General features: G+C 37.5%; 1 long non-coding RNA gene across 1 annotated transcript; it reads right to left on the bottom strand.

Annotated features, from left to right (window-relative positions):
* Window positions 1-5,478: 5,478 nt before the first annotated feature.
* Window positions 5,479-10,085, bottom strand: LOC134844366 (uncharacterized). Its single transcript, XR_010162679.1, has 2 exons — window positions 6,238-10,085; window positions 5,479-5,706 (listed from the first exon to the last, which is right to left on the bottom strand). It is a non-coding gene; the product is annotated as an uncharacterized LOC134844366 (long non-coding RNA).
* Window positions 10,086-10,609: the final 524 nt, after the last annotated feature.

Below are 10,609 nucleotides of genomic sequence, written 5' to 3'. Positions count from 1 at the left end.
TGGAGAAATATCTAAGATTTGAGCTCAAAACAAGAAAACCGTTCGTTGGAGGTGGAAAAAAACACCCCGAGCGTTTGTTTTGCAAGCCGGAACAGTAATTCGAATTTGTAGTTTTTGGTGAGATTTTTTGTGTGCGTGTGTGTAAGTTATCATTTTGATGTAATGCTGGGTAAAAGTCAAAACAAGGCCAAACTATTTCATGCGCTGATCTTCAGACATTCAGTGTGCTATTATGCATTCTATACTGCAACGAAAAAAATATATGAAAATTTAGATGTCATAAAACCCTTCTTTAACCTGAAACAAGGTTTGTTTTCATTGACGCAGTCAGCAGGTTTTACTAAATTAGCGAACAGGATGGCCTGAGAACTGTTTTCTGAGCAGCTCAAATTGTGGACCCACGTGGTCAGAAAAATTAAATTAGATCCGCAATTGTGTAAAATCAAAACAATTTACTCCCACCGCATACAGTGATTCCGGGAAACCAAACCGAAGACCGGAATCTCAGAAAAAAAAGAATTATCTTAAAAGAAGTATAAATCAACCACGAAGACACATGAAGCCAATAGATAAATGAAAACGCTTTAAGCAGCGTTTTTTGTGCAAGTAGCTAGTTCGGAACTAAGAGCTTTGGAAGAAGAGCTGTTAAGCGATTTGTTCAAATTCCGGATGAAAAAGGTTTGTCATAAAACACATTGTAACTTGTGTAAATGTTTTTCTCATTCCCCATCTCTGTTCGTGTTGTTCCTATGAGACCATTGATTCTTCAAGTATCTGCTGTTCGTTTTAAAAATTTATCTATTTTTAATTTGTTATCCTGAACTGGTCATGTTTTGCTCACTCCGTACTTGTGGTAGTGTCTCAAGGTACAATGTGTTTTATGACAAACCTTGTGTGTTTTATGACAAACAATGTGTTTTATGACAAACCTTTTCCATCCGGAATTTAAACAAATCGCTTAACAGCTCTTCCAAAGCTCTTAGTTCCGAGAGGGGGGGGGGGTGGATCTAACGAATTATCAGACAGCACAAAAAATGAAGCCTCCGAATGAAATTGAAATTATGTTGACCGAGATGAAAAACATTGACGACATCGAAAGTTCTTTTGAGAAAAACAATTGGAGACAATAACTAAAACGTAAAAACAGCATCAATTCATAACAAGAAAAATCTGACGTGAAGACACATATTTATTTTTCACTATTTGCATTTGTTAAATTAGACAACAATAATAAGCATTGTGGAGCCCAACCTCCCATAATATTTGGACAACGGCAACAAAAATCTTTGAGGCACAACGATCAGCAACAATGACCCATGGCAAAATGAATATAAATACAGTTTACTGAAAACAAAAAATGCCTCACAAAAAAGCCTCACAAAAAATGCGTGCTAGGGGCTGCAAGCAAAAACTAGACATCGACGCTTTGCGCGGTAAATCTCCGTAAATCGGTAAAAATACGAAATCAAATGCTAGAATTAATGAGAATTTGACTTCGAGCCGGCCTGAGCGCTCTGTTCATACGCAAGGCTGTAAACCTTTGGTCCAATCATTTTCAAGTTAGTCTTTCTTACGTTCATTTTATTTTCTCATTTCAATTTAAGCTATGAGCGAGAACCTCCAACGCCCATAAACAAAAAACAGGAGCGAGCTTAACGTTCGTTGCGGTCTTAACAAGGACGGATCGTGAGCAACCGTCCTTTCCATAGTTTAGCTTAACGATTCGGGCGATAGGTAGTACCCACGCCGACTATCAGGTTCAATCACCCATACAAGATCATACGCGAAGCCATGTAATTAGTTTATTTTCAGTAAATTCAGTGTATTGTGGTCTATTCAGTACCAATTTAACCACTCTCTATTGTTATGTTACGGTAAAAGCACATATGAAAATTCAGATATCAAATAACAGTTTTTTAACTTTTAACAAAAAGACAGTATCAATGAAAAAATCAAGTTATGAAGGAGTAGCCTTCGAAGTTGGAAATTTTGGCACGAAAGAAATTTCGACGCGAAGTTCTAACGAAGTTTAACCGAACAAATATATCGCAAACACAAATTGTGAGCTCTAAAATTGACAACACTATTTGCCCAGTCAAAGGACATTCTTTGAATAGTGAAACCAAGCAAATGATTGGACGTTGATATCGTTTGTTTCTTTGTACCAATGTACCCAAATGGAACAAACTCGAGAAACTAACGCGAGAACTTTTCACGATTGAATGGACAACGAAAACATTCGAACAATATCTGTTCGAAAAAAAACACGAGAGGAAGAGATCATCAGGCAATTTTGTCAGTGTTAAAAACCAAAAAGGCTAAGAAAGACTGATCATTCAGGATCAACACGGTTGTTCGATTGCTAACATTTTTTTAGTATATATCATCAGGGGCGCATCTAGGATTTTCTCGAGGGGGGGGGGGGGGGGGAGGGGGGAGTTTCAAAAAAATTTCGACCTTTTTTTTCTTTAGGTCGACCAAATTGATTTTATGAGCTTTTCCAAATCACTAAAAACTCCCCATTTTGACCGAAATTTTGCCACGTACGCAATTTTTTGAAAAAACAGTCCAAAATGACGTTTTTAGGCACTTGATGAAAAGTTTTGACCAAAATAGTTTTTTTTTCTGCGCGCGCTCCTCTCTCGCAATTAGTATATTTTGGCGCCAGAGGCACCTTCAGAAAATTTTCAAGCTCAGTCAGCCAAAAAGGATATCACAAAAGGTATCCCTAAGCATCCGCCCCCGCCCTCACCCCCTAAATTCGCTGGTGCATATCATGCATCTACCGGGGAAGGACATAAGTATAATAGAGTCTAGGATCAGTGCGCAGAATTGTTAGAGTAATCGAAAAGGAGTCGTCTAGATGAGAGACCCGGAAAAAAATTCTGTTCGAGCAGTGGAATTTCGGGATGATTGTAACAGCAATGCGAAGCAGTCGGAGGAGCTACGGAAGGTTTTAATAGACGCCTACAGAATGGAGTTAGCAGAGCATTAGCAGACCCAACGCAGAAAAGATTCAATCAGTTGGAGCAGTATCTGTTTAGATGGAAATGTGGCCCTAGACTTAAGCAGGACCTAGGATGCGAAATGGGAGACGAGTCTGGACGAACAAAAAAAGAAGTCGAAATAGAAAGGAAGAGAACCGAAAAGAGACGATTGATAAAGTATAAAAAGGTTAACGAAATTAACCGTTCCGCTTTAAGCAATGTGCGAGAAAAACAGTTCTTTAAACAATGTGCGAGCAAATTATATTACGTTATCTTATAGAAAAAAACTCAGTTGTGGTAGAAAATTTCTTCCAACGAGTGGGGGAAGAATGGACACTGCGTAGCTGCAGTAGCCATTTTTGGTCTTATTTTTGTTACTAAAATAATTTATTGATATCCAAGTTGCTTCATGTGCTGATCTTTAGGACATTCAGTGCTTTATTACATATCCGAAATTGACGATCAGTTACTCACGCTTTGTTTTTATGAAATGTTAAAAAGATACGTAAAATCAGCTTTCGCACAGCAGTTTTTCTAACCTTCAACATAAGGCTAGCACAGTATGATGATACAACTGTTCTTTAATCTTCAATCAGCGAGAAAAGAAGAAAATCAAAAAAGAAAATTCACGCAACTGAGAATCACGAAACTGAGAATATAACTTTGTTTTACATATGCTAAAGCCAAGAACCAACGCTGATTTTTTTCATCATTCAAACGATTTAGCACTCCAATCGGCGTTGTTGGTATTTAAAAAATACTCCATTTTCCTTTTTTTAGTTCTGCAGAAACACAATTCTTCCTAAATTATGCTGCGTTTTTCTATTTTTCACGATATTGATTCTAAGAAGTATGGCTCTTTTAGCTAAAAAGTTTTGTGCATAAAATTTTTTCCCAAACAAAATCGTTTTTAGATACCTACCTTCCTCTTCAGAAAAAGGTTATTTTGAAGCCATAATCGCCTTTCAATCATTCTGTTATTCAATTGGCAGAAAATCTAAGCAGTAAATAGTACCAAAAGCAGATCCAATTTCTTTACTAAAAAAATTTAACAATTTTGAAGCAAAGTTGACATAAAATAAAACCAAAAAGTAGTCCGGTCAGAAAATATACAATGACAGGCGCGCAGTCGCTTACACGTCTTGTCAACACAAGTTAAAAGCAGATGCAAAAATTAAAAGCAGATGTTATCTTGTTGTTCAGATTTTCGAAGGATATATATGCGAGGTTTGGTTTTTGTTCCATTTTTTGAAGAAAAGAGAATGTTTATGCTTTTTATGGTTTTTTATTCAGGCAACTTTTTGCGATCGAAATCTTAGTTTTTACCCAAAAGTTTTTTATGCCCCGTTGAAGATATTGACTCTCTGGATTCAAAATTAAAAAGTTATTTTACTTTAAACTTTTATCCATAAATTTAGATTTTATCTACAATTCTGACAGCGTAACGCTAATTATCCCGCACCACAAAAACCTTCTAAATTTGAATTGAGGCTAGCAAAGGGCTTACATAAATTTCGTACGGAAAAAAATTCACACTTGACCTTTGATATTGTCCAAAATTTATAGTTTATCAATTTTTTTTAAAGCTATTCGATGTGGATAGAGGGGCAGTCGGGACATTGTTTTTCATTCAGATGGATTATAGAAAAAATGACTGAGTATGGACAACGATCCCTAAATTTTGGGATTGTCAAACGACTATGCTTGCACAAGACTAAAGAGCTGCTTTGATGCTGGAATATTTTGTTTCAATAAGCAAATTGTTTCTGCGTGGCAAATTATCCGCGCTCATAATTGTTCCAAATTGAATTGAGGCAAGCTAATTGGCCTTATTAATTCCATAAACGACTCAAATTTTAACACTTTGATCGGCCTAAAATTTGTAGTTTGTCAAAACTTCACATGCCAAAAACGATTCCAGACCAAGTAATGGGCTAAATTGGAACATTCAGGTTTTATTAAGGTATTATGACCAGGTATACACGCTGGAAAGGACCAACATAGAAGCTGTACAGGTCAACGCGACGAACCTCTCTTGTGTCCTTGTTTAAGAACGACATGCAATTTTTTGGTTATTTTTCTGGCTGGGTAAGGCCGCCTCACCCTACAGAACTGAGCATGGATCATGGTGCGCCTCGTACATCCGACCTTTCGATTGAGAGGCGGAGACGTAACCACTTCACCACCGCTCGCTTCGTTTTGTCCTGCTGTGATCAGTCTTGTTACTTTGTATTTTAATTTAGTATTTGATAATGTTAGGTTTGTCCTAATAAAACCGACTCAAAAATTTCATAGCTAAATCAGTGTATCATCACCTCTGTAACCTGTTATCGCTGAATCAATTTTATGAAGCATTTGTTTCGAAAAACCATACCCAATGTTTGTTGCAGAATATTTTTACATATATAACAGCCTTCTGCATTAAACCGAAAGATCCTCAGAAAAATGACTGCCAATCACAATTCAAAGAGTCAATGAAATATGATTAAGACCGAAAAAACACCATTTTAAATTGATTGTTCTGCATATTTCACAAATCGAGCTAACTACAATGGTTTGAGTTATCAAATGAGTCTATTCAATGAGCTATTCGCGACTGCCGCCACATCCGTCAGACAGTGAGTCATCGTCATCGCTTGTGGAGACCTTTTCCAAGTCGCTATGCTTGATTCCATAGAAGAAATAAATCAACAGCCCGATGGAAATCCACACAAATGACCTGAAAAGCAAATGAATAAAAACTAAGAAACAACGGGTGACTAAAAAAATAAAACGAAGTGCGAAAAAGCTAGAATTTTAGCCATTTTAGCCTACTTATTATCAGAAAAATTATCACTTAATTCCGAATGGGTGGGATTTACAGGGATTATTTAGGAAAAAGCTAACAAAAAATCAGGATGAGTTGCAAGCTTCCTCATATTTTAAATTGAAAAGTAAAAATTTTCAGGACATGCCTCGACAAATCGCACAGTTTTTATTCATGTCCTTGGTTTTGGGATCTCTTTAACTGTTCATCCCCCTTTTTAACGAACGAAGTAGATTAGTTACAAGGCACAAAATTCACATATGCTTAACCGTTGAATTAGTTATTTTATGGGGTAGAGGGGAGATTCGTTACTTGGTGTCATAGAGGGAAGGAAATTATAATAGTTCTACTTGTAAGCGAGAAAACTAAGTCTGTCTCTTTTATCTATTGCCATACTGCCTAAATAATTTCAAATTCCTAAGCTTTACAAAACTCTGTGGTTACCTGATCCAAGTGATAGTACTCAATTGGACCATGAGGTAGAAATTGACGAATATTGAGAAGGCGGGAAAGAAGGGGACCAATGGCACTCGATAAACTGTTTCTGTGACAAGGTTCGTGTTCGATAGTCTCCAAAAGCACACCAAACAAGACATCATTGCAACCAGACAACAAGCACTTATCACTTGTCACAACAATAGTAGCTGAGCTGCTAAGCTCCGAGTTTTGCGCTATCCTCAGAAAAATACAAGCCAGAAAAGCAAAGACAAGAAGCCCCACTGCTGATATACACTGTCGCTGGTTCCACGTGTTATTTTTATCATTTCGGTTATCAATACTTAAGTTTTGATGATTTTCAGGTTCATTTTTGTTCTTTGTCTCAATCAGGGGGATTTTTTCATCGGATAAAAAATTTTATTAGCCTCCTGCTGAAGAAACTTTAGTGAAGTTGTTCTGAGTTTGATCACGGCGAAAGCGACGAATGCGTACGCCAAAAGGTTGCCGAACGCCAACATTTCTGTCAAATCCTGAAGTGGTATAAAAAACGTCATCAGAATTGTAATTGTGGCGCCAAAAATAGTTGCAAAAATTGGAACCTGGGTGGACCTATTGACTCGTGATAAAAATCTGAACAAGAGTCCTTCGGACGAGATTGCGTACGTGATTCTAGAAGTGCACATTATGTTGGAAATAACCGTGCAAGAAAGAGCAAAAATTGCCCCAATGGACACTATGTTTGCAGCCCAATGCATTCCGTTGTAATCGAGCGCCGAGGACAATGCAGTTGTTTCGGATATTTCCAGATATGGTACCATCAAAGTCAGAGCGAGCGCCAACGAAGACATCAGTGCTGTCATAGAAGAGATCAAGTTAAATCACGCTTCTTTCTACCCCAAACTAAAAGGACTCAAAAAAGGCTATCTGTCAACCTGCTTTTTCTAGCCCCAGTTTCTTATGTTTATGTTTATTTTTAAATTGCCTAGCTAAGTAAAAAGTCAGCGTATAATATAATATCAACGATGAGAGTCGACCAACTCAGACAGTGTCGGAAAATTGAAACAAAAAGTGGGACCTTCAATTCCTGCTTCAAAATACAACATGCATATTTTGAAGCAGGAATTGAAGTCCTGAATGAAAGGGAGAGAGGGCGTCACTTATGGGAGGGGCGGGCCGTTATTATCTGACAAAATATGATAACTTGATCCCTGTGATAAAAAGAACGGTGAAAATGAGTGCTATGGGCACTGATCGATTGGGATCTTTGGCTTCCTCGCTGCCGACCGTAATGGCATCGTATCCTGTGTACGCAAAGTATGCCCGCGAAGCTCCTTCGAATACAGAAGAGACTCCGTTCGGTAGAAAATCGTTCGTCCAGTTGGGCCAGTCGGCCAAGATGAAGCCCATAATGACAACGAATAAGAGCGTGAGAAGGTTCAGACTGGATAAGACATTATTTACCACAGTCGTCTGCCGAATTCCTAAAAAAACTAAGAATGAAATTTCTTTAACAAAATACGAAGTTATCGGAACAAAGGTGAAAATAAGACACTCAAAAATGTCTTGAACGTTAGCCTAATTTTGTGGTTAAACTATTAAGCAACAATGGAACCTGTTAACCTATCAAGCAAATAGTTCATCGCACACAAATAGTAGACCGACGAAATGATCCAAAAAAATGAATGCCCAACTAATGTTGAATTAGTGAATGATATTATTGAAGAAACTTAAGATCACAGTAATCAAGGTACGGCATACTTAAAGTAAGAAAGATTGAGGTGGCGGATCTAGAGCAACGGATATCAGACAAGGAACCTCCACATATCAGTATCAAGAAGGCGGCATTAAAACTGATTGACACCAGGAAAATTATCAGCGAGTTTTCATGAGCAAACGTGACGAAAGTGGTTTAGCTGATATAAAAGCTTTTTCCATCTCAGTAAGAATAATGGAACGTTTCCTCCGAAAGTGATAACCAATTTGTATTTTTTGAAGACAACAGCAACTTGTACCAATAGGCGAACCAGAGCTTCGCATCACTTGCGATGCAACACAGACATAAAAAACCTAAGATTTCGGAAAAATAAAAAAATTTGGAAAAAAACTAGGTCTACCAAAATTTTCGATAAACGCTCATTCTAGACAAACATGCCAAACAAAACATTTGAATATTAAATAAGCAACGGAACCAAACTTACGAAACGGAAGCAAGCCCAACAATCATTAAACAGACACCAATTGAGCCAAAACAATTTTTTCTGCCACACCATGGATTTTCCTAGTGCTGAGAGAGAGCAAATTTCGCTATTGCTGCAAAGAATGTATTTTGTAGTTTCAGTGCAAACTTGATTTTTTTTTGACAACAGAATTTTTTTTCCAGCTCAAGTCCGCCGTGAAACTGCAATGAACAAAAGTTGCAACTCAAAAGCAAACTGCTAACAACACAAGAAAAGTCCGTGATGTGTAACATTCGCCCGGAAGTACAAATCGACGGGAAAAAAGCTAGGTTCTAAAACGACTGGCCAGCGTCTAAACACAGCTCTACAGGCCTAAGCCAGTTCTTTTGATGGTCTTTCTAACATCGGGTCGACAAAACGTTACTGTTTCCGGCTTCGATCAGAACGCTCTAATTAACTTAATTAGATGCATACACAGTGAGCGCATGGCTGGGTCTCAGTATCCCCAGACCACGAGGTCACTCCTAAAAACAGGGCTACTACATATTTATCATATTACTATTATTTATGTTCAGTAGATAAAAATCATCATCTTCATCGAAAATGGATCAACCTTTCCCTCAACTCCTAGCTTCTCATAATCTGAAAACAAATTTAGATGTTATTAATTCAATTCAGGACATGACCAGAAGCTAAAAGTTCATAAAAACAGAGAGTTACAGTTTTGTCCCGAGACCCCTCCGGATTCTGGAACCGGGCAAATAACAGTCTTATTTCTTCCCGGAAGGCTGGGCACGTCGTCCCAATACCCTTCCTGGTTCTCGGGATTCGGGTTGTGACGATTGTAGCGACACAATCTTTACAACTCGGAATGGTTTTCTGATAGTTGTGTTCTAATTCAATCTCGATCTGTATCGCACAATTGCCGTTCACCGTTTTTCTCCACGAATTCTGTTGGTCTTTTTCTTTTTGCAGTTTTCAGTTGTCGCAAATTTTTGACGTCGTAATGTGTGTTTCTTTTCAAACGAAGTCTTAAAAATTAACACGTCAGTCCAAATTAATCATTCCGCGTTCGTCAAAACGAACGCTTAACACCGTTAATGTGCTAAAACCGCCAATTTTCCCGCTCAGCTGTCACAAAAAAAATTCGAATTCGAACTTGCATTTTGAGACATTCTGTTCGAATATCACATACTCCCCGGACAGCCCGGTCAATGTCATCATTGAGTCTCGTAGTCTTCATCGAAATGGTACAGTGTCATCGAACAGAATTTATAAAATGCATAAAATCACTTTTATCCACGTCATATCGACTCACTGCAGAAAATAAATGGCATCATACCACACTATTTTTGCCTTCCAAATTCTTTCACCAATCTGCACTTTTCGAGGATATACTTAAGATAAAACATCTTTTCAGACTTCCAATGTCTATGTCCCGACTTAAAAATTTTTCTCCTAGGTTTAAAAAGTGTGGGAACGCAGGACAGTCCTGCCAACCCACAAGCTAAAATTATCCTACTATGCTTCTTCCTTTTGTAAATCTAGTTGTCATTGGTCCTGAAGATTGAAATTAAGAAACTCAGTAGTTAGAAGGAACAATGAAATATTCTCCCTCTTCAAGAGATTACTCAAGCCTTTCATATCACCACAAAGTTGATTAAAAACAATCATGCAGGCTAGAATATTCAAAATACTCTCCACTCAAGCCTCTCTAAATGAAAAGTAAGTGTCTCTAAAGCCATTTACTAAAATCACAATGCAAATTTATAAAAGCAACAAATTCTTTAATCTTTAAAAATCAACTAAGAATTTTCTCTTCAGTTTTAATTGCCAGCTTAGTTGCTTTGTTTTTCATTTGAGTTTTTGACATACAAAAAAATATTTTACATTGAGTTTTTTACATTTTCTCTTTCAAAATTCCTTTGCTCGCTTTTTTGTTATTTTTTCTTTGTTTTAGTCGTTTAGAAGTTGTAAGACTTCTAAATTCTTCTAATTTTTTTCTTTTTGCGTCTTGTTTTTCGACTGTTTGTCATTGTTCCATCTCCTCCTCCTGCAAAACTGACTCCGCACTTTTAGTCTCAGTGTCTTGCAACACATCGGTGGCTATTCTGACGCAGTTGCAGGCAGTCCTCCAACACTTCTGCTCTTCTACTCTTTGTTTGCATCAAGGTAGAGGATCAACGTTAGTTTCCCTATTT

This window comes from Symsagittifera roscoffensis, chromosome 4, assembly GCF_963678635.1.
Source record: "Symsagittifera roscoffensis chromosome 4, txSymRosc1.1, whole genome shotgun sequence".
NCBI lineage: Eukaryota > Metazoa > Xenacoelomorpha > Acoela > Convolutidae > Symsagittifera > Symsagittifera roscoffensis.
The sequence above is the reverse complement of the archived record's forward strand: the minus strand, read 5'-3'. Positions and strand labels throughout refer to the sequence as shown.